Source organism: Pinus tabuliformis, chromosome 5_1, assembly GCF_031772625.1.
Source record: "Pinus tabuliformis cultivar Carrire ecotype Pingquan chromosome 5_1, CPIR1, whole genome shotgun sequence".
Taxonomy (NCBI): domain Eukaryota; kingdom Viridiplantae; phylum Streptophyta; class Pinopsida; order Pinales; family Pinaceae; genus Pinus; species Pinus tabuliformis.
The window spans coordinates 749,551,035-749,576,532 of NC_142305.1; positions in this window are offsets into that span (position 1 = coordinate 749,551,035).

The window sequence follows — 25,498 nt, forward strand, 5'->3', positions numbered from 1 at the left end:
TTTATATCATCTAGGAAGGGTGAAGTACTTTATCATTTCAAGGATTATCTTGTGGAGAGCCCAGTCGGAACCTGCAAGTATTCAACACAAAATACATATATAAGATCATATCATCGCTGAGGTAGGCATTCCCATACTCAGATTGAAAACTTTAACTAATTGACTATCTACTGCTCTGATACAGGAATGATTTTGCAGTACATCATAATCATAGACTTTTGTAGACACAGTATGGACGCAGCCATCTGTTTATGATTAGTCTACTGTATAATGAATACAAAACTCCTCACAGCCTGGATGGTGGAAACTAGATCCAGGGTCTTCATTTCTACTTCCCGAATTGGTACGATTCTATCCATGCGAATAAATGAGTTGATGTCGAACATGGTAGAAACCACTTGATTACCAGTCAATGATGTAAACTGTTAACAAGCGTGAGAGAGACCACCAATGATGTCAATGGTTCTCAAAGTACCCAGTACAATCCATGAGATGCGAATGAATGGGTTGATGTCGAACATGTCACGGAATCCTTCGATCGAAAGTCAATGATGTAAACTGTCGTCAAAGGCGAGAAACCTGCCATTGATGCATGCAGACTTCAAGGTACTGACGATTTCTAAGTTATCTTTCTAGATAATGTGCTGATGTCGATAGAAAGCGACCCGTTGCAGGCAAGCCCACAACACGAAATCATAGTTCAAGTTGAAGAAATGTTGCTGTAAGGACTGACTCAGGGATGGTCAAAATGGATGACAAGTATTTTGCATATGAATGGTTTATTTGCAGAGACCTCTTGAACACATAACGACACGACAGATGGCTTGGCGACGATTGACCCAAAGTTAATACCCAGAAATGGTTGAAGACTTTCAAAGCGGTTTAATTAACTTTAAGACAAAGGATTTCCTAACCCAGGTGAATGAAAAGTGTCGTGTTCAAGAGTGGTAATAAGGTTTTCTCTGTGACAAAGGATAACAAATAGGCTCATTCTTCCCTCTTTTCCCCCACCATTTCTGGCAAGTACCTCTTTATTTTTTACAAGCTTGAGGAGGATAACATATGCTTGATTATAAGCTCATCCTTCGGATGAGTCCAACTTAGTTTTGATTCGAACCCTAAGAAGGAGTGGTCCGTTCCTGTTTGTAATCGAACAGGTCCTTTACTGTGAAATTTTAACGAGTCCAGTATAGGAGAAACTCGGCGTTTTTCAATTTTAGAGAGTCTGAAAAAACTAAAGAAGACTCCAAGTTGAACTTTTTCGTAAATTTGTGTCTCCCAAGCCCGAAAAAGTATAAAATAATACCTGAGAGAACCGCTTGATCTTGCGACCAAGGAGTACTTTCATGATTAGTGCCTTTGACCTGAAAAGTAAAAAGCGATCAAGGACACGTCGTTTTATTTCCAGTATCGAGTTTGAAACGACAAAAACCCGACGATCTTTTCCTGTTTTTTACGGTCAGAAAAGGGCTATAAGGGGACCGTCTTTTAATTCCGTTTTAACGAGTGTAAAAGAAACACTCGGCAATCTTTTCATGTTTTAGGAGTAAGAAAAGGGATTAAAAGATGACTCTGATGTTTTGGTTCGTGAAAAATGATAATTTACCCTAAAGTCCCTTTGTCCTGCACAAAAACAACACATTACTCATACCTGTTTAAGATAGGCAAAAATACATTGAAAAATATCCTTTCACGGTGAAAAATAAACAAACTTAGCATTCATTTATCCAAAAAACCTATAAAAAGACTTTTTACCATGTCATTTTTACCATTTTACTGTTGAGGGAGAGAAAAGGGCTTTTGACAAGAAACTTCCCGTGGACTTTGCGAAGAATCCGACCGTCGGACTCGAGCGCCGTCTCTTTCAGGTATTTCACAACATCCTCCTCTTTGTTTTCATCCGTTTAGAATTTCATTTTAAGCCCTAGTTTGATTTTTTGGGGGCTTTGGGGTTTCAAGATGCGCTTTTCGGGGTACGCAGGTGCCCCATGGGTGACCTGCGTACCCCGACATTTTCTCCATTGGGAAAATGGTCGGGGTACGCAGCCCACCTTCAGAACAGCTGCGTACCCACGCTCTGTTTTCTGAACGCGGGGTGCGTACTCCGCGCAAAGCAATTTTCAAAACCCCAAACTCAAAACCTAACCATCAATTCTTGATTTAATGAATTCTAATGAATGTTTTCTGGTGTGTAGATTGCCCACCATGCTTGATTGGCGCGAAAGAGAACACGAAGATGTCGATTTGTCCGCAATAGATCATCAACCTTCCATTGATGCTTTGAAGGCATGCGGTCTCTACAAATACTGGGCCATACCTGGCATGAGGGCCCAGGTGCGATTCTTAGAATGGCTGGTTGAAAGGTGGAACGTTCAGGATCAATGTTTTTACATCGGAGGGCACCAACTCGAGATAGAGCCCTCAAACATATATTTTCTCACTGGTTTGCCTAATAGGGGCGAGCAACTGACTCTGTCCGGGACTAGGCCGGGTGGCCAATCCCTTGCTAGTCTCCGGCTAGAGTGGTGCAATAATCAGCACCAGGAGAAAGGGATAGAAATCAAATACATATCCCTGCCTGAACTTATGGTAATTGCCTTTACAGTTACCAGACTCTGCGGCGCAGCCGCTTTGCATATTGCCATCGGGTCCCAAATGCGGATGGCGATTGATTGCTACCGAGGCACCATTTTCAACTGGTGCGACGCTGTGTTGGCCAATATGAAGGGCCAACTGACTAGGGCAAAGAATGGGCAATTAAAGACCTTTGGGTATGGGCCTCTAGTTGTAAGCTTTGCCCTAGAGAGGGTTCCGATGCTGATCCCACAGCATCTCACTGTTGCAGTTGGGCCTCCTCGGGAGCCAAAGTTGATGCGGTGGGTTGCGGTGATGGCCCGACATCCTGATGAGGGAGCGGGAGTTGTCCGATTTCCTGCGGGTTACTTTCACTGGTTGGAGGACCAGGTCTTTGCGATCCAGGATTTTCCTTATGCCGGAGTGGATTTTCGCGGTGATCCGGACATGGTTCTTCCACAGGGAGAACAATGGGACGACAGAGGTACTTCATTTTTCACAAGTTTTTAAATTATCTATATTTTTTTTGTTTTTATATCGTCTCAAAACTGACAGTGAAAATTTTCAAAATGCAGATGTAGGTCCACAGTGTCTGGCCAATCTCCGGCCATTCGAGAGAAGAGTACCAGTTGCACCAGCACCGGCCCCACAGGATTCGGCCGCAGAGACCTTAGCCGAGTTGGAACAAGACCTAGAGCGTCTTACGGCGGACATACCAAAGACGACTATAGACGATATTCCTATCTGACTTCAGCGCTATGTGGTCGCAGTCCCAGGACCTTTCAGGAGGTTCCTGTGTAGGGTAGCGCGGGCAGTGGTCTCGTATAGAGAGCACCACCAGTGATTGGATGGTCACTTTTGTAGACACATATGACATTTTGGTTTTTTGTACTTATCATTTTTGCCGATCATAAGGTGTTTTGCAACCTATGATCGAAGACGATGTACTTTTTGACACACTCCTATCTATATATATCATTATTACCGGCTTATCTTGTTAAACATGTGTGATTAAATGTTTTTAAATTTACATGTATGATTATTGCAAAAGTCTGTCTAACATTCGAGAAGCAATTGCATCTGCTAATGTATTAAAAGACCTTGGAGTATGTTGATATTCGATGTAATCAAATTCACGTTCCAAAAGACACACTCTCAAAAATAACCTTAATAACACTGGATTTATAATGGCATAGATTCTATTAAGCTATAATACAACGAGTTCAGAATCTAACCTCACTATCAAACTCCGAATCCCAAATGAAATAGATTCAGCTGATAACTCAATCACTGCACTATATTCTGCAATGTTGTTTGTTGTTTGATCGAGGCTCACCCCATGCATAGAAACTAACTCGTCAGAGGGCGAATAGATAACCCAAGCTGCGGAAGAGATATTCTGTGTACTACGACAAGCACCATCAGCAAATCCAATGTAGGTTTGAAGAGGCATCGACATCTGCAAACATCAAGGGTAAAACCAAGATAAGCAGAATAACGACGAAAAACACACTTTCTAAACTAAGCACACTGTCTATACTAACAAACACACTAGCTAGAAAGAAAAATTAACCTAACTGACCTAACGAAAATCTTCACACCCATCATTTAAGCATAGTACCTCTTTAGGTAAAGTCCATTTTTGGGTTTACCCAAAGAGTCCCCATCAAAATCAACCAGCTCATAGGCCCCTTTTGCTAGCTTTCGCTTAACAATGTAGGGCCCATGCCACATAGGAACGAATTTTCCAGCACCTAATTTATCGTTAGCTTGATCATATAATAGCACTAGGTCTCCTTTCGAAAAATTTCGAGGGGTCACGTTACGGTCATACTGAGCTTTCATCCGTTTTGCATGAGTCTCGATTGCCAGTGCAGCATTGCGTCGAGTCTCATATAATTGAGCTAAGTATAACAAACGCTTCTCCTCTTCGGAAGTGGCTGGAAGTAATTCGACATCCATTTGAAGTGATGGGATTTCGCATTCAATAGGTAGCACAACTTCCAAACCATAAACTAGTTGGAAAGGAGTGAACCCTGTTGATGTTTTCACTGAGGTTCGGTACGCCCAAAGCACTGAAATAACATGTTGTGCCAATTCGACCGATGAATACCAATGATTCGTCGGATCATGATAACTAGAACTTTGTTGATGGACTCAACCAAACCGTTTTCTTGGGGATAATGAGTAGAACTATCATGACGTAAACCAAGCTGGCCTGTAAGTTCTGTCATCATAATGTTTCGAAAATGGCATCCATGGTCAATGATTATCGCTTGTGGGACACCAAACCTAGCAATAATGTGATTGAATATGAAAATTGCAGCTGTCTTGCCGTCAGCCTCGAATGTAGGCATCGCCTCGGCCCACTTAGTAAAATAATCAACCGCAAGGATGATATACGCATGCCCCCCGGCCGAGTGAGGGTTACATGTAATAAAGTCAATACCCCATTTGGCAAAAGGACCAATGGCAATTATAGGGTGGAGAGGAGCTGGTGGTGCGCGCATCTTGCGATCAAACACTTGACAGTTGTGGCATTTTCGGACCGCAATGATACAATCTTTAAACATGGACGGCCAGAAGTAGCCAGCATGCAACACCTTCTGGGCTGTGGCATACCCAGACATATGACCGCCACATGCTCCAGAATGATAGTCATTCATAACCCTTTCTGCCTCTTCGTGAGTTAAGCAACGACGAAAAACCAAGTCCGCCCCACGACGATAAAGAGTATCTCCAATAATTTTGTCCTGTTAGGACTGAAATTGAATTTTCCGACGTTCCTCGAATATCCCCATACCACGGATCTAAAGTGCTGATGAGAAACAAAGATTCGTCCGCAATGGGTTCCTCTGCCACAGTTTCCATGTCAGCACGCGGGAAGTCACACATCAACTCTGCAAAAACTAAAGATTTCTTAGACTTAGATTTTTCAAACTCTAAGTCGAACTCTTGCAGGATAACGATCCATTTAGAGTACTTGCCCCCTAGCAATTGTTTAGTCAAAATGTAGATCATAGGGTTTCAATCCGAAATGACTGTAGTTTTATGGAGAAGAATGTAATGACGAAAACGTTGGACAGCCTGAACGGCTTCCAGGGCCAATTTCTCCACATGCGAATATTTTAGCTCAGTGGGATTTAACGTCCTACTAAGATAATATATCACATGTTCCGTTTCTACTTCATCTTCCTGAACTAACACCATTCCAATAGTGGAATGAGAGGCGGCGAGGTACAAAAAGTAATCTTGGTTGTAGTTGGGAGGATGCAACAACGGTGCATGGGTTAACGTGTGTTTAAGTGCATCAAAAGATTGCTGAGCTATCTCATCCCAAGAGAATTGAGCATTCTGCTTCAACAACCGCGTGAAACCTTTTGTGACCTCGGCGTAGTTAGGAATGAACCGGCGTAAAAAGTTTGCTTTCCCCTGCAAACTCTGGAGTTGGCGAAGACTCGAAGGAGGAGGCAATTTGATGATAGCTTCTACCTTCGAGGGATCAACGCGAATGCCGGCTTTTGAAACTACAAATCCCAGCAATCGTCCCACTTCTATACAGAAGACACATTTGTGTGGGTTCAAACGTATACGATAATGCCTACACCTCATGAAGATTGCTCGTAAATGGACAAGGTGATCAGCTCGATGTAAAGAATGAGCAGGCAAATCATCGAGATACGGTTGCACAATGTATTTGATGTCATGAAACGCATAAGACATTGCCCTTTGAAAAGTGGCTCCGGCATTCTTAAGTCCAAAAGGTAGTTTACAATAAGCAAATGTCCCCCATGGACAAATGAAAGCCGTTTTTGGTTGATTGGCAGGTAGAATATTGATTTGATTGTAACTGGAAAAACCGTCCATAAAGGAAAATATTTCACAGCCGGCACAATCATCAATTATTTGATTGATATAGGGCGTGGGATAGTTGTCTTTTGGACAAGCACGATTAATATCCCTATAGTCGATGCATATTCTTATTGTTCCTTGTTTCTTGTTAACCGGAACAATATTCGATACCCAATCCGTTAACGGGATCAGATAAATGAAACCTGCTTTCAACAGCTTCTCAACTTCTGCTTTAATCGCAGCCGCTTTCCGAGGGTGTATCTGACGCAGACGTTGCCGAACGGGTTTAGCGTCCGGGTAAGTCTTGATCTCATGAACAACAATGGAGGGATCAATTCCTGGCATTTCCTCAGAGGACCAGGCAAACACGTCACGGAATTCTTGAAATAGGGCCTTGTATGTTTGAATTTCGTCATCTGTACATGAGGCACCTATATGAATGTTCTCAACAATTCCAGCTTTGACTGAAATGTCAATGGCAATAGTTTGGGAAATGTTTCCCAAATTCAACTCTGAATCAGGATGTTTCATGGGATTCTGAGCGTCCTTGACATATTCAGCCGTGAAGATTGATGAAAAATCATTTTCAAAGCCATCATCCTCAGGTAAAAACGAAGATCTATGATGGAGATCTTCCCATGGTAGATCGTCTACACTTAGGATTTCGCGAAGTTGCTCGTCAGATGACACGACTTCGGGAAACGCTATCCGTTCTGAGGTTGATGTGAAAAGTGATTCCTCACCGACCACATTCATTTGGTCGATTTGGGTTGAACGCGGGTCGGTAAAAGACTGCACGGCTTCATAAGCAATTTCATATGGACTCAAAGGCATAGCATGACCGAATGAGTCTATCTCAGATTTAGATGGGACAATCCAAGGATCATCGTAAATAATAGTATCTGACATAATCATATGAATGAATGCGAATGAAGGGTCTGCGTTGATTGGAGGAAAAGGAAAAGTTCCCAGTAAACCGAAATCTTTAACTAATCCTACGCCAACATCCTTATAAGGGATAGTCGTTTTACCGACATGCTGGATATTCTCTGAAGAGGCTGGGTCGGATGAAAAGAAAGCTAGCTGGTCTATTGTCACGATCTTGCCATTATGTGGAAACTTTATAACTCTGAAGACCGATGAGACGACCGCTGTCATAGCGTAAGACCAACTTCGACCCAATAGAAGGTTGTAGTCTAGAGGGGCATCAACCACCTCCACATCCAGACTAACGGTTTTTCCTTCAACCCCTATAGGCAAATCCTGTAAAATGCCAAACGGATGGAACCCACGGCCATCAAAGGCCTTAAGAATTATTGGGGATTGGTTCAGCGAAGGAGAACCAAGCGATCTCCAACACTGAATCGACATAATACACGTGGAAGCTCCCTCATCAATTACAGTCCGATGAATAGGCCTGTTTTTTACTATCACTGGAATCTGAAAAGCCATCTGATGAGGTAAACGCGGTGTACTATTTTCTAGATCAAAGATTATTAAGTTCGGGTCTTGAACATCAACAGCTCCTACAGCCGACAAAAGTAATTTTCGTTGTGCTGGGCATGATTGCAGCACTTCTAAAGCCGACATTGCTGAGGGTGAAACAGCTAAATCCTCAAAAATGTTGTAATTCTGGGCCGCTCTCGCATGTGGATTGAAAGCAGACCTTCGAAGTACACCCTTGGCGGGCAGTTTGATTACTAAGTCAGGGTTAGGTTTCTCGATTTGTAGTGGATCGGAACCGGGAGCTGAGGTTGATGGATTTGATTGAGAAGATTCTGCTTCTTTCAATCCATCAACAGGACTTTTACTACCATAATCATGTGAACGAGTCGCAATCCTTACATGAGACATCATCAATATGGGTTCTTCACTGGCACTCGAGGAAGAACCTATCATCTTACTCTCCTGCTTTGGAAATGGATCTTTCAAAACAGCAGGAGTTGGGGAACCCTTGACGATTTTCACAACCTCAGCCCGATGAGGGCAATCTCTTGTAAAATGATCCTCTTCACAAATAAGACAAGGATATCGAGGTTTGCGCTTTTCGTCATTGGTTTCCGACTTTTCTTTTTTCTCCTTTGGAGCCTTGTCTGCTTTATCCTTCTTCTTGCCTTTCTTTTTCCCACCATTTTTTGATTTAGCCGTAGATGACTCTACAGCGTGAATATCAGCGGAAATTTCAGGAGAAGATTCTCCTGTCGGGGAGTCTGGTAAGGTTATAATGGGCGAAGAATTCTTTGAAGACTTCTTCTTGCTTTTAGTATTTACCGTACCAATCATGCCATCAGCAGCGTGAGACCCCGAAGGAGCAACAGCAATTTGATTTGACTTTGGAAGATCTGGGATCTTTTCGTGTAACGTACCCAACTGAGTATAAACTAAGTCAAGGTACTGCGCTTGAGCAATTACTTGCTCTTCAGTAGCTACTCCGGCCTTAGCTACGTCTTCAGTAATCTTCGGTAATAATGATTTAACAAACCATTCAGCTAAGATTTGGTCCGGGATAAAAACTTTCACTAATCGCCTTCGACGTCTCCATTCATGAATATGATCGGAAATATAAGTGGACGTCGACTGTTTTAATGAAGTTAATAACTCGGTGCCATTATCATACCTGACTGGCAAATGAAAATGTTTTAAGAACGAGGTAGCTAACTGACTAAAATTATAAAAAGAGGCCAGTGGTAACTCAATGTACCACTTGGCCGCGAGACCAATGAGTGTACGCTGAAAAAGACGTAAACGGATCGAATCATCCGAGATAGAATTTGAAGCACACCAGAGGTGGTAAGTCATCACGTGATTTGATGGATCCTCTCCAGACTTACCTTCGAACTTGGGTATGTCACTGGGCAACTTATTTGGCATTGGCGGCCAGAACGGAAGATAATTTATTGGATCATTCGTTAGGCGCGTCAAGTCTGGTAAATCCAAAGTTGCGATAAACGGCAATTGCCGATTAGGATCCCTAAAACTTTGGGTCACAAGACCAGTCCCAGGAGGAGGATATCCAAGATAACTTGGAACATGAATCGCATTTGGGATATTGTATCCTCCCGGAAAACCAGGATTAACTGGACCGTACTGGGGTTGCTGATAAGTGTACCTAGGATACGGTTGATACTGGTAAACCGGTTGTTGGACAGCAGGCCCGTATTGGTACTGTCCCTGGTACGATTGATAAACAAATTGTGGTTGACTAGTGACAACCGTACTTAAACCAGGCTACCCCACAGGCATCTGAACTGTAGTTTGAATCGTGGATCCAGACAATGGTAAAGATGTCTGCGGAGTAGTGGCAGAGACAGTAGAAACCAGGGCTGTCGATACTCCAGAAGTAAGTGCGGTGGAAGAAACAGATGTTGCGGTAGTTGCAGCAGTCGTTTGAGATGGAGTACTAGGTGCAATTGGCGACTGAGTAACTACCGAAGGTACAGAAGTTTGAACATTAGACTAGACTGGTTGCTGGGATGGACCAAAAACCACAGGTTGTCCAGTTTGAGATGACAACTGTATGCTTGGCTGCAACACTTGTTGAACTTGCGATGGATCCCACACTATGTTCATTCCGGGGTATTGACCCATGACAGGTTTAGGATATTGAGATCCATAACCAGATTGAGGGTAGGATTGATAATTGAAAGGTACATTTCCCGTAACTTGAACATAAGATTGACCTTGGGGTGGTTGATAACCTTGACTCGAGTACTAACCTTGAGGTTGATACCCTTGAGGTAAATACTGATACTGGGGTTGACCTTGACCTTGAGGTTGATACCCTTGAGGTAAATATTGATACTGAGGTTGACCCTGGGGTACATATTGAGGCTGGGGTTGACCTTGAGGAATGTATTGTACTATGGGTACATACTGTCCTTGAGGCTGCCCCCCAGACGCAAGTTGTGTACCTTGAGGTTGCCCCCCAGGCGGTAATTGGCCACCTTGAGGTTGAGAACCGGGAACTGAACCTGACATCATATAAATGTCTCCTACACCCAACGGTCTATTACCATTGTTTCCGGCTAATAACCCATGTTCAATGGGTTGAGGAGATGCTCCCGCAAAAGTACCAGAAAGTGACTGATACCCAGAGGGAACAAAAGGACCGCCATACAAGAAAGATTCAGGAGATTGAGTGAACACGAACGACTGACCAGACATATTTACAGGAGTATAAATACCTCCAGGTGGAAAAGGAGTACGAGGTGGAGAAAAACTTATCCCTGAGTTGTCTAAATAATTGGTTAACGAAAGGTACCAAGTAGTACTTCTAGGATGACTGTAAAAGATGGATTCACGCTCCCTGAGATCAATAGTAGGTTGATCTTCAAGGGTAGAAACGCCAAATTCTTCCTCTGGAGCAAGTTCTTCAATAGCTATCAAACCAGCAGGAACATTTTCGGTGATAACTCTTTCTACCCTAGGTGAATCAGGTGCACTAGAAGTTGGAGTAACAGGTTCAGATACTTCAGGTTCTTTGCGTATATCACTAGTAGATGAAAAACTACCAGCAAGCTCGGAAACTGCAACTGCTTCGGGATTATAACCTGTTTCTAGACCTTGGTAATCTGGATGGATTACCAACGATGATTCTCCTTCTTCAGGTGAACCTACTTTACTGCCCCTAGGAGTTACAAGGACCTTCAAACCTTCGTAATGACTCGGGACCTCTTCAGGAGGTTCGCCCCGCAATCTACGGGACTTCCTCAACAAATCGGCCACGGTAACAATCTCAGGAGACTTGCCCCGAAGTCTACGGGACTGTCTCGGTAATTCCGCCACAGTTAAAACTTTTAACTACTGCACACGCAAACAAAGTAAAATCTCAAAGCAAACCACCTAAAGTCTGTAAAGAACCAAACAAATTCGAATCATATGCCTAAAGAATCTAGGGTGTCAAACCATACACAAACAGTAGCCTTCCGGACCGAAAACACTAGTTGGTGATGAAGCCCAACATCGCCGAATTCAGTAAAGAAGTGGTGGGTGGAACAGTTACCCTGGCAACCTGCTTAATGAATAGACCGGCACAAGTTCCTCCACTTTAACCGTCTCGAGTGAAGTGAACCCCTCGGAAAATCCAAGTGAGTCTAGCCGATGTCTGCTCCAGGTACAGTGGGATCTTCCCTCCACCGTCACCTCGGGTAGAATCCTAAAGATAATGGTCACTAAGGTTACCAACAGCAACAAGTACACCTGGGGGAACAGTCTACGCTCCGACAGCACGCAAGGGCAGAGTATCAAGCTCAATCCCCTTGCCGGCTCCTTGACAATAATCCAAGGTTTACCGACAAGTGACCCCTGGCTCCTCGACAATGGTTAATCCGAGGTTTACCGTTTGTAATACGTGCGTGTCTGGCGTCGTTCCCAACGAGGGAGGATTGATCCCCTCACTGGTTCGGACACGAGTTCGTGCTTCTCCTTTAAGAGGAGCTTTCCCAGAGTATAAATGCAACAGTTGGATTTATCCTACCACAAGATAAGCTACTTGTTTGGTTTTGCTGTCTTGGAGAGTTAATTACTCTCCTACTCCAAGACACTAGCCTGATCTATATTGGTGTTTTAGAGCCCTAGTAAATAAAAGTTACTACGTTGATTTTATTTTAAGCGTTAATTTTTATGGCTTTTCTTTAAGACAAAAGGTAGCGGAGATGAAACTGATGGTGTGTAGACTCGACTTAAATGCACTAAAAAGATGCACTTAGGATGACTTATACTAATTTTCTTTTTCAATGAATTCCCTAGCTAAGAGAGTTGGAGAATGCAAAATTTATAAAAGACAACTTTCTTGGCAAAGACAATCAAAGAAACAAACTCTTTATCTTTTCCAAAACATACAACACATGACCACTAATTATTCTACGAAAATTCCTTTTCCTTTCAAAGATTCAAATGCTACCAAAGCAAACTTTCCTTCAAAGATATTTTTGTATTTTTTTTCCTAATTAATAAAGCATGTAAAACTCACTTTAGCAAAAATCAAAGTTAAAAAAGCTATGGCAATCAAATCAACTCAATTTCACTCAAAAGCAAATCTAGAGAAATGCACCTAAAAACTAAATCAAACGAGGCAAAAGCCTACTAAAGATGATTCCTAGATGTTTTACTCAGTCAAAATGCAACTAAGGACCAGTTAATGCAGAACCAAAAACCAGTCAAAAACAAAAATCAAAATCTTTTGTTCTTTTTCTCAAGAATAAAATTCAAAGTTCAATCAACAAACTTTTTCGAGATTCGCAAAGAGAAGACACAAAGGTAGGTCTCTCACAAGGATGAATTCTATGACAGGCCCGACTCCTAAGATGGTTGAACAAAACCAGGGAGATTCAAAGTTTGACAACTTCTAACGCCAAAGTCACTACAGGACCAGTTAAAAAATCAAACCCTAAGGCAAAATCTCTATGAATTTCACTAAAACTCTCAACACTGACGAAACAAGCTTAGGTGAAGATTTATGGCAGAAAACCAGTGGATCTGGGCAGAGAAAACAAATTAAAGCCAAAATCTAAAAGGCAAAAAGAAGAAAATTGAAATTTTCTTAATTTTGACAGGGTATGCAGGCGACCTGTTTGCACAGGTGCGGGTACGCTCTGTGCACAAAGCTGCAGTGCGTACAAGTACGCACTGTGCTCAACACAGAGGCTGCGTACTTCTAGCAAAACAAAGAAAAACTAAAATCTAATTTAACCCTAAGCTAGCCCACCCAAAAACACAGTCAGACAGCCAAAAACCAGAAAGAAAAAGACTTTTCTCAGGTCAAAGTTTCAGACAAAGGAAAAATCATTCACATCAATGGAGTTCCCCAGCGGAGTCGCCATTTTGTCATGCGGAAAGAGTCGATTTTGCGGACAAAACCAACCTCCCTAGAAGCTTAAGGCTTTCTAGTGACAAACAAGACAATTAAGACCAATCCTTCTCTAAATATGCATTTATCATACAAGAAACCAAGTGTTTAGATCCTACCTGTAACCCAACGCTGTTGTAGTAGTCCAGCCTCGTCGATCCAGATGAGCTCCTCCTTCTCTTCGAAACCTGCATTCACTAATAATCAAACGATTAAATAGCACCTGAATATCTCATAAAACAAAACATATTTAACATACAGACCAAGGAGTATATGAAACAACTCATAAATAACAAATTGTTGAGAAGAATGGACTTATTTGTATTAATAGGAAACAAAAGAAACCATTACAACCTGAGCCTTGGTGTTGTGCAGGTCCCTCCCAGGGTCCAGCAAGAGTTTTCCTTTACTTTGATAAGCTCACCCACTTCCAAATGAAACAAGAAAGGATGGGAATCTCTCCTCACAAGCTTCTACAAGGAAGTCCTAATTCCAGCAGCATCTACCCTTAGGAATGTTCAGCTTTCAACCTCCCCTCCTTCTGGCCCAATACCTGTATTTATAGTACTCTAGAGGAAGTTAATCAGGTCCACCATCAATGGGATAAGCCCCTCTTTGGATGGGTTAGCTCCCGTCTTGATGGGATAAGTTCCTCTTTCATAGGGATACATGAACCATCTGGAGGCACTCAATACACATCAAACAAGCTTCTAGAATGCTCTAGAAATGACCACAAGTAACTTTTTTAAGATGAAACTCACACCTTTTGACCTTTACAGGGGTATGCACCCATCCCTTTACATACAGAGCGTACAAGTACACAGGTATTGTGAACTTGGGTTGCGTACACGCAGGTAAGGCTGAGAGAAACTGCGTACCCAGAGATAAATGACTTTAAATGACTTTTCTCTCTTTCTTGGAGTTTGACATGAGAAGCAGAGGCATGAGACTTGCCAAGGAGGATAGTATGACAGTTGACGGAGCCATACTAACTGCAAATAGCCATGGTGACATTTTTTTAGTGTAACAATGCTGGTTACGGGTTTGTGATGCTTGGCTCAAGTGGGAAATGACAGCGAAGGTATAAGTAATTATCTTTAGATCTGTACGTGGGTTGTCTCTGGTGAAAGCACGTATACACGCGGTTTTGATATAGTCAAGTAGCGTATGCATTAAATGAGATTTTGATTTTCAGGTTGCTATTGGTTCTACTGGTTATTGTAGAGTTCTGGGCTCTGGTCTGTGTTCTGGTAACTGTGTTTTTGATGACAGGGTTTCAGTGATTCAGTATTGGGTGATTTATGATACAGGTATAAGTTGATGATTGTATTGCAGCAGTGGTTGTTTTGTACTTATGGATCCAGTCTAAAAATTTATGAAACGTTTTCCCTGGAAGAAAAGAGGGTTGTAGCCCTCTGCAGGTCACAGCCTGCGTGCTAGTAAAGGACTGCACCAGTGCATTGTAAAAGAAGTTTCTTATTAAAGGAAGATAGAAACAAATTGCAGCAGGTGGTTTTCACCCACATTGGGTTTCCACCTTATATCATGGTGTTCATGTGTGCTCTTTATGTGGGATGATCTATTCTATTTATTGTTCATATGGTTAATAATGTTCTGATACATTCCTTGAAGATGAACTAACTAAATCATAAAGTTTACTGGATGTACGCTAGTTGCTTTTAACATAGTCGTGTATATACACGGATATCCTTAACTAAAGTAGCGTATATGAATCAGAATATGAAAATGAAAAAGTGGTTGATTTGCTAATACTGATTCACCCCCCCCCCTCTCAGTATTATTTCCAACAATTGGTATCAGAGTAGGTCCTTTAGTATAAGCTTGATCGCTTAAAGGAAAGATCCATCAGAATGACTAATCTAGAAAGAGAGGCACCCATCAGGCCACCAATCTTTGACGGGAACAACTTTACCCATTGGACGATAAGAACCATGGCATATATACAATCGCTTGGAGTAGAAGTTTGGGGAATCATGGAAGGAGGATACAACCCATCAGCAACTCCTACAGATACAGCAGAGAGAAAGCAATATGAGCTCAATGCCAAAGTTGTTACTGTCTTATTGGGAAGTTTGTCACAATCAAAATTTATGAAGGTCATGCATTTCAAATCAGCTAAGGAAATATGGGACAAAATCATTCTAAGCTACGAAGGAGATGAACAGGTAAAAAGAGCAAAGCTTCAAACTCTTAGAATCTGGTATGAAAATCTTAAGATGCATAGTAATGAAAGCATAGCTAATTATTTCTTGCGTATATATGAGATTGTAATTTGTATGAGGAATTTGGGTGAAGAATTTGAGGAAGTGGTCTTAGTTGAAAAGGTTTTGAGATCCATGTCTGCTAAATTTGATTCCAAAGTGTCTGCCATAGAAGAAAAGGAGAATCTACAGAAAATCACCATGTCGCAGCTTCACGGAATCTTAACTGCTTTTGAGATGAGAAAAGAGGGACCATCAGAAGCCACATTCGAAGCATTAGGATACATGTCAGAAGAAGAAGATGAGGTAAATTTTGTCAAGAATCTTGAATGGGGAACTGGACGGTTCAAAGGTAAGCTACCTTTCAAATGCTTTTCATGTGGTAGAGTTGGTCACTACGCTGCTAGATGCCCTCATAACAAAGGAAAGATGTCTGAAGAAGGTAATAGAAGCTATTATACCCATGTTAGAAGTAATGACTCATTCAATGGTAGTGAAGACATTAGAAGTCTCATGGCATATGAAAAGAAGGATGCAGAAACTGAAGAATTTACCAAATTAAACGAACAATTGGAGTCAGTAACCAGAGTAAGGGAGAAATTGCAGGATATAGTAAAAGATCAGAGCACAACAATTTAGAGACTTGAATCAAATATCCTCTCTCTAAAAGAAGATCTTGAAAAATCAAAGAAGTAGAATAGAGAAGCTCTTGAAGAATAAGAACATGAAGTGATCAAATTAAAGCAGCAAGTGGAAGAAGGAAGAAACGTTGAAGAAGACATAAGGAAACAATATCTGGAAAAGGAAGAACAACATCAGGTTGAGGTAAATATCTTAAAAGGTAAATTAGAAGAAAAGGATAAATTGTTACGATTTCAAGATAGTACTAAAATTTTGGATGACATTCTTGGTAGTCAAATATCCCCTATTATCAAAACTGGTCTTGGCTTTTATGAATCTGTTGAAGGTGAATCTAGCTCACAAGGTGAGGCAAGGAACTCTAATGAGAAATCTGAAATTCTCAACAAGGAATAGCCAAGGAAAGAAATTCCTTAAAGAAAATCCTTTGCTCCTAACTATGGAAGTGATAGACGATTATTTCCTCCACTGAATAATGTCAAATGTTACGTATGTCATAATATTGGACATGTTGCTGCTAGATGTAGAAGTAGAATGGTTCAAGACCATCACACAAGATCATCACATTTTAGAGGATATTGTTTTACCTGCAATGTGTTTGGACACAAAGCAATTGATTGCAATAGAAGGAACATGAAATATGTAAGATGTTATACATGCAACAAGCTTGGACATAAAGCAAGGGAATGTAGGAGCAAATTTCAAAATTCAAAGCAAGAGGACCATACATCATCACAGTTCCAGGAATTGAAGAAGACAGAATTAGAGACAGAAAGGTGTGACATAACACAGTTTGATGACATAACAGACACAGGGGAAATTGAAAGTGAAGGCCTTCAGTATTCCATCTTGCATACGCTGATATAATGAAGATAAGTCATGTACATACGCGAGTTAGAGGCTGCAGAGTCGCGTATATGGAGTTCAAAAGAAAAGGCAGTAGAACAGACTCAGGAAATGGTTTGGTCATGATATGTAATGGTTGGCACAGGCTCAGGGGGAGCATATACTTTAAATAATGCATTGTTTGCATTATGGTTAGAAGTTGTTGATGAAGTTTATGAAGCTAAATGATACATCTTGCTGTTTGATCAAAGGAATGGTATTGTAGGTTTGGATGCTGATGCTTATGGTGCAGATCATATATGATGTATGATAGTGGCTAATGACTATCATGGTCTTGAATGGATTGCTGGTCTTTGAACTTGCATCTGCTCAGGGGGAGCATCGATGGATTGATACAACTTGGCTTATATAAAGGGGGAGCCCAATCAGAGATTTCATCAGGTACTTAGGGGGAGTATGGACAGCAGAGGGAAAGAACTTCTTAGTCTACCCTTTGCCCTTGATGTCAAAGGGGGAGAGTGACTTGGTGTGGTGGTTGCCATCAAGTCCAAAGGGGGAGATTGTTGGCATTATGATATAAGTGTTGTCCTTGATGGCAACTCACTTAGAGGTTGATACAGGTGATGGTAACTCAATCAGAGGACAAATCTTAGTACAGTAGGGCAAGAGAGAGATATACGCAGGTTCATTGTGACAAAGCCGCATATGCACGCGGGTTAGACGTTCTGAAGACGCGTATGCGTATACACGCACTTTCACGCAAGGAAAAGCACGTACATGTGGGAGAACTTATGTTTTGGTTCGTGGTATTTAGTCCTTGGTATTTGAACCTATGGTTGTGGACCATGGTATCTCGTCTAGAGTGTTGATCCCAAGTATTGGGTCCATGGTATTGTTTCTACATGGTTTTGGACCATGGTATTGAGAGAAGCCTAAACCTATATAAGGAGAAGATCATTCAGCAAAGGGAGGAGCAAGGAATGGATGTCTGATGAAGAGTGAAGATCTAGTATGTTGGTTACGGGTTTGTGATGCTTGGCTCAAGTGGGAAATGACAGTGAAGGCATAAGTAATTATCTTTAGATCTGTACGCGGGTTGTCTTTGGTGAAAGCGCGTATACACGTGGTTTTGATATAGTCAAGTAGCGTATGCATTATGAGATTTGGAGTTTCAGGTTTCTGTTGGTTCTAGTGGTTGTTGCAGAGTTCTGGGCTCTGGTCTGTATTTTGGTAACAGTGTTTTTGATGACAGGGTTTCAGTGATTCAATATTGGGTGATTTATGATACAGGTATAAGTTGATGATTGTATTGCAGCAGTGATTGTTTTGTACTTATGGATTCATTCTGAAAATTTATGAAACGTGGTCCCTGGAAGAAAAGAGGGTTGTAGCCCTCTGCAAGTTGCAGCCTACGTGTTGGTAAAGGACTATACCAGTACATTGTAAAAGAAGTTTCTTATTAAAGGAAGATAGAAACAAATTGCAGCAGGTGGTTTTCACCCACATTGGGTTTCCACCTTATATCATGGTGTTCATGTGTGCTCTTTATGTGTGATGATCTGTTCTGTTTACTGTTCATATGGTTAATAATGCTCTGATACATTCCTTGAAGATGAACTAACTAAATCATAAAGTTTACTGGATGTACGCTAGTTGCTTTTAACATAGTCGCGTATATAGGCGGATATCCTTAACTGAAGTAGAGTATATAAATCAGAATATGAAAATGAAAAAGTGGTTGATTTGCTAATACTGATTCACCCCCCCTCTCAGTATTATTTCCAACATATATATATATATATATATATATATATATATATATATATATATATATATATATATATATATATATATATATATATATATATATATATATATATATATATATAGATGCATTGATTAATATGAAATGGTCCATAGAGTCCGGGTTGATGATAAATATTTAACCTCATAGATCAAGGGAGGAGGATGTGGTGGGACCTCCCACCCTGTGATGTTAGTGAGGGAGGGGGAGGGTCGCATTACCTCAAAGGCTATCAAATGAGCATTAAAATTGAACATTACAGATCCTAGTGGGGACTCCCTCCTTGTGACGTTAGTGGAGGGGAGTTGAACCCCTTCCACCATTGATGTTGTCAAACAATTCTTAGGCATTGGATCATATGAGTGGGTCCCCATACTTATATGAGCACCATCACATGGCATGGGAATCATTCTATAAGTGTCATGCAAACCACATGACAGATGGATGTGTATCATATATTTATAATGCGAACCATCTGTATGTGGGCTCCAAACTATGAGGAATATGTTATGTATTCCATTATAATGTATAGTATATAATAGTGCAAGTGCCAAAACTTATGTATACATGAGCTCATATTAAACTACATTATGTGGATAGGGCCACATGTTATGGGCCATGCTAACTTAACCACTAGACATAATTCTATCAGAGTGATACACAACATAGGCAACACATAGAGGGGATGTGGGTATCACATGGCAGAAAATGGAAATTAACAATGTTAAATGAATAAAAATTTAATTAGGTGTAACTTCAGATACAAAATTCTAAATTGGATGAAATTTTATATCACTAGGAATGTATCATCACGACGAATATAATGGTGACATCTATTCTAAGTTCTAAAGACTTTATAGAAATACAAAAAAAATTATCCCTCTTCTCTAATTGTACTTGAGGAATTGGATTAGTAAGTGAATGCTTCACAAAGGGTAAGGCGAGATGCTTACATTTTACCTATTGCAGTCATATCAAGTTTGGAAAAGGGGCCAATATTGGAAATTCTAAGGTTGGGCGTATTATTAAAGAGAATGAGTTTACATGTGTTAGATCCTTCAAACTTTAATAATTTGAGGGGAGAGGTTATTGAAGTCCTTTTCTTATTGGAATGAGAATTTCCACTAGCAATATTCAATATTTCTATGCATCTTCTTATACATAGAGAACAAGAGCTAGAGCATTGTGGCCTGATAAGAATGAGATGGATGTATCCTATAGAACAAGACATGAAGCTTTTGAAAAAATGTTGTTTGTAATAAGGAAAAATCATAAGGTAGCATGTGTGAGGGATATCTAATTAATGAGGCCATGGGATTTTGCGCATAATATATAGAGGATTTTAGTGATGTCAATCGACATGTATGGAATGATGATTAAGATGTGAGAGTTGCAAGTGAAGTGTTAGAAGGAAATGGGATTTTCTTCAAGCTATCTAATGAGGAAGTAATTGAGATACATGCCTATGTCCTTTAGAAGACATCCTCATTCAATAAGTGGTACATGTGATCTATTATTTACATGATATGTATTTATTTAATTTCATAAAAAAATTAAACTATTATCATTGTTACTATCTTGTATGTTCATATTATATGTATAAAATATGAAGAAGAGATTCAAATAGGTATGTGTCCATCTTGAAAGTGTATACTTCAAGATTTGAATATTAGAGATGGTTCTTTTCGAAAATTTCATGATTGGATTGTTGATGAAATTAATGATGCACAAAAACAAGGCCAAGCTACAATGGTCGATGAAATTGAGCTTTCACAACCTCCAAATATAAGGGCTTCTTATTTTTGTGGTATGTGGGCCTATGGTAATAATTTAAGAGTGGAAGAAAGTGACATGGGAAAGGGAAATTGTGGTTGTATTGTTAATGCTGAATTTTATCATGACATTGAAAAGAAATTTATGTTGGATTCATACAAGAAATTACTCAAGTTGAGTATGGTCAAACTAGTAATATATTGCTAAAATGTAAATGGATCAAGACATTTGCAATACATTGTGATGAGTATGGATTTGTACGTGCAAATACATGTCAAATTTTATTAAATACTGATGAGCTATTTGTTTACCCTCTTTAAATTAACTAGTCATTTTTAATTGATGATTTAACAAGACCATGATGGTAATATGTCATTCGAATAGAGTCTTATTCAAAAATGAAATTGATGGAATATGTTAATATAATGGTCTATGAGAAAAGTAGTAGTTTACAAGAAACATTGGAAGAAGAAGCTGAAGGTGGTGATGGAGTATTTGAAGAAGAAACTTTGATTCCCTCTAAAGAGATTAAGATAGAGATAATAATACATGGTCAGGACAATGCATTATACGAGGAAATTGAAGATAATCAAGTATATGCATACACAAGAAATCGATATTGTGATCCTGATGGCAATACAAATGATCACAACAATGGTTTGTCACCTTAGGTTTACAAAATACATGTTTATGATAAGAAAGGGTTTTTTTGGCCATGGGATAAATTAGAATTATATTGAACGTTAATAGGAAATATTATACCTATATGTATTTGATATCACACATGTAGATTTCCTTTTAAAATTTTAGGAAAATGCAACATGCGTTGAATATAATGGTTTGAGTCCCATAAAATAGTACCACAATACCAAGGGAAGTTGCCAACATGGAAGGGATGGTTTGGGAATTGATGAGGAAGTTTTTGATACACCCATATGAGGACAAAAGGGGTGTAGAACTTGTAAATTCATGCTTTTTAATGAGCATTCGTTTTGTTGCAAAAGGGGTGGACAACATGTAAATTCATGTTTTTCTTTCCTATTATTTTTGTTGCAAAAGGGGTGTACAACCCTTCGGCTATGGTGTAACTTGAGAACCATAATTGACCTATTTTATTTTCTTATATGAAATTTACCTTTTGAAAACCCTTAAGCTTTGGTATGAAGAGAAAAATGTTCATTGAACTAACCAATTTTGTATCCATTTGTAGTTTATAAATGAATAGCATGTAGTTTAATTTGGGTGTGTTTTATGATATTTTATGATGAAATATTTGAATTCCATGTATGTACAATGAACATGTGTTAGTATTAGGCTTGAAAATGAGTTATTCTTGTTCTCTTTTTCTTGATATTGATTTCATATTCATCATATAATGTATATTTACTTCTTCCATCAACACAAACCAATTTTCCACCAACATGACTATCATATTGTAGCATTAAGCATAATTTTTGGTTGTTGGAATGCGTATTTTAATTGCAGACATTTAAGAAAAGAATTTTTTATCTCCAATATTAATACATCACACTTAGATCCGCCTATAGGAGGACCTATAAGACTACCAATTCTAATCACGACTACAAAAAAACCATGGAAGCGTTGTGAGTTGATGATATATTGCTATTGGATAAAGTATTTTTTCATTGAAACCCCTATAGGACTGCTCACAATCTACGTTTGTTGTGTGTGCTTGAAGATGATGGTTGAAGGTAACATTTATTGGTCCTAATTTTTTTTTGTTATATTCTAAGTTTTTTTTGCCCCTATTGAGAAAATTTCTACCTTTACTGCTGCCACCATGATATTTTATATCCAACCTTTATTACTCTAGGTGAGTTCATACCTCTACAAATAGTTGCTTCAAAGTATACTATTTTTTTATGAGAGTATTTTTTTAATGTGAAATGTAGGACATAAAGGATTGGAAGAAAAAGAAGTTGAAACATAATAGTGACACTAGAAAAGATAAAAATGTGAAAGAATATGCATGAGTTCATAAATAACACATCACAAAAAATGAAGAATATTTATCATATACTGGTTTGGAAAGTAATTACTTACTTACTCATTACTTTTCACTTCTATGAATATTTCAAGAATGTTTTATACAAGAGATTTGATGATATAGGGCATATATGATTTTCATTATAATTTGATATGTTTTTTTGTTTTATAGGGAAAAGTTCGATTCTACAAAAAATGAGAAGAAGAAAAAGGAAAGCAAAGATACACAACTGCCAACCTGTATAAGCCAATGCCTTGTTATATTGATACATGGAGATTGAGTTTATTATAATAATGATCAACTTCTTCATATATCAGATGATCATGAAGAAGCATGATTGCAAGAACTTTATTTAAAGTTAGAAAATAGATTTAAATGCACATCTAAGGAGATTTGTGTGTAACCTAGTGCCACATGTGTTTTAGAAAAGGAGTAGCATGTTCAACTTTCTACCGTATAAAAAACACCAATTACATCTACTCCAAGCAAGGTGTTAGGAGTTAGTGCACCTTCTAAAAACACACGTATGTGTGGTTTTTCATCACCCAATCTTAGTTTTGAACATGCATCAACCTCCATTGAAATATGAAAAATTATTCAAGCCCTGTATAGGTCCATAGAAAGGGAATCCAAATAAATAAAATTAGAAGGGAAGGTGGCTTACTCGATTGTGTTAAAATATGGATAACCTACTCGAACAAATGCTTCAAGGTGGGCCATAAAGTTGGGCACAAGGATAGGGTCTGAATTGGATGTTACCAAATCCAACTTCGCAGATCAAGATCCAAGAAATATTAATAAAGTGATAAAAGAAATGGAGAATACTTTTGAGACTAGTGGTGGAAAGATTTCCATTAAATATTACAAGCAAAGAGTGAGAATTTTGATGAAGAACTTTAGGCATAAATGTAGAAAATTAATCTTCGTTGGAAAATATAGGGAGAGAAACTTGAATCCCAAATAGTCGGAAGATTTAAAGCAACGTATGCATGTTTAAGAGTATTTGGAAAAGAGTAAAAAAGAGAATAAAGAAAGGAATCTTGTGAAGGCTCCATACTTTTTGGGTTGGGGTAGGTTGTGAGCCAAAAAACACATATTTGTAAGTATATGTTTGGTTTGCTAATTATTGTACATTGTGTTATGCATTTTGACTTATTTATATATAAAAATAAATGTGCGATGGAAATTATTTCAGGTTGAACGAACTAATAGAGAAATAATTGTGAGTGAAATAACTCAATATTTGACATAAACTTTTGAATAAAATTTTAGGTCAAAAAATACAATAGAAAATTTATTTCCTTCTATGAGAAGAAAAATTGGAGACACGTCTACTATTGGACACCATACTAAGGATTATAATCGTGCAATGAAATGTATATTTGGGTTGGTAAAGATAATGTCAACCATAGCCTCCTCTATTCAACCTCTTATTGCTGCATGGAAAAAGAAAGAAATTGATATTGATTTAGATGGGTTAAGCTAATTATCATTCCCCGTGCAACCAATTCTTCACTTGCATTTGTAATATTTGATGTTTATGTTCCATTTCCCTTCACTCATAAATCCTTTTTTATTGGCAATGTTTTCCAATCATAGGAAGAAACCATAAGTCTGGGTGGTGGAACAATGTTGAATGACTCAAGCAAGGTCCATGACCATGCAAAGGTATATACTAATTCAATATCTATTTTTTACTATTATATTTACTATTTTTTTGCTATGTTATTTTGTTTTAATGTAATATTTAATTTTCACATAATGAAATCACATCTAGAACGTTAAAGGAAAAATTGTCACCTCAAGAATTTTGAAATGTTACAAAATTAATGCGTTGAAATATTCCCAATCTATGCTAGATCATGTTGGTATTGAGGATATTGAATTGGTGAGTGCATGTAACTTTTTTTCAATAACTGTGTGTGTTTTTAAAATTTTATTATAATTAAAATTTTCATAATATTTGTGTATACATTTTTTTTTTTACAGTTCCCATTAACTTCAGCAAGGAATGAAGTATTCCATGTAGGTGATAAAGTTAACATATTAGATCCATATAAAGGTTGTATTGCCAACATTGGATAAATTGATTCACGTTCTATGAGCCATGGAGTGGCACTTGGCCCTGAAGATGCAGATGTAAACGTAATTAGTGTGATAAGTAGCACCCCCTTCCGTACAAAGCTAAAATAGATGGATGTGTTTGTTCGAAGGAGAAGGAAATGAGCTTCAGTTGGTGGCAAAAGAGCTATTTGGAAAAGTCATCCGTATTGATGATCTTCATGTTCTCGTAATAAACATGTTGTTCATATTGTTGTTGACAGTTTTGGCTAGCGTCAGATTGTTGTCGAAATTGATTCAGGTGGTTGAATTTATGCTACATGATTGACAATTCCACATGAAAATTGTTGTATTTGTTTATTTTAATTGGAATAAGTAATGAATATCATATTGTTCTCACATGATTATGCTCACATGATTGTGCTCACATGATTATGCTCACATGAATATCATATTGTGCTCACATGATTATGCTCACATGATTGTGTTCCAATACAAGGTATCAAGAGACTTTGTATTTTTCCTCATCTTTACTATTTACAACCATTATCTCCTATATGAAACATACTTTCACAGTATGGAATCTAATGTTTTATGTTCTTTATTTGTATAAATTGTAATTTTATTAACAACATGCATTGTTTTCATTTAAGGCTTATTTCCTTTGTTCTGAAATAGATATGAAGCTTTGGATTGCGAGGGTTTTTTGCAAATCCAACTCTTAGTGTGCTTTGATCCTTTTTGTATGGTTTTTAAATTATACCATTATAGTTTGAATGTAACTTATGAAGTTTAGTTTGAATTATTAGGTGCGTGAAGATACTTGAGGAAATTTTGTCTATTAAGGTATTTTGCAAGGATTTATGTTATAG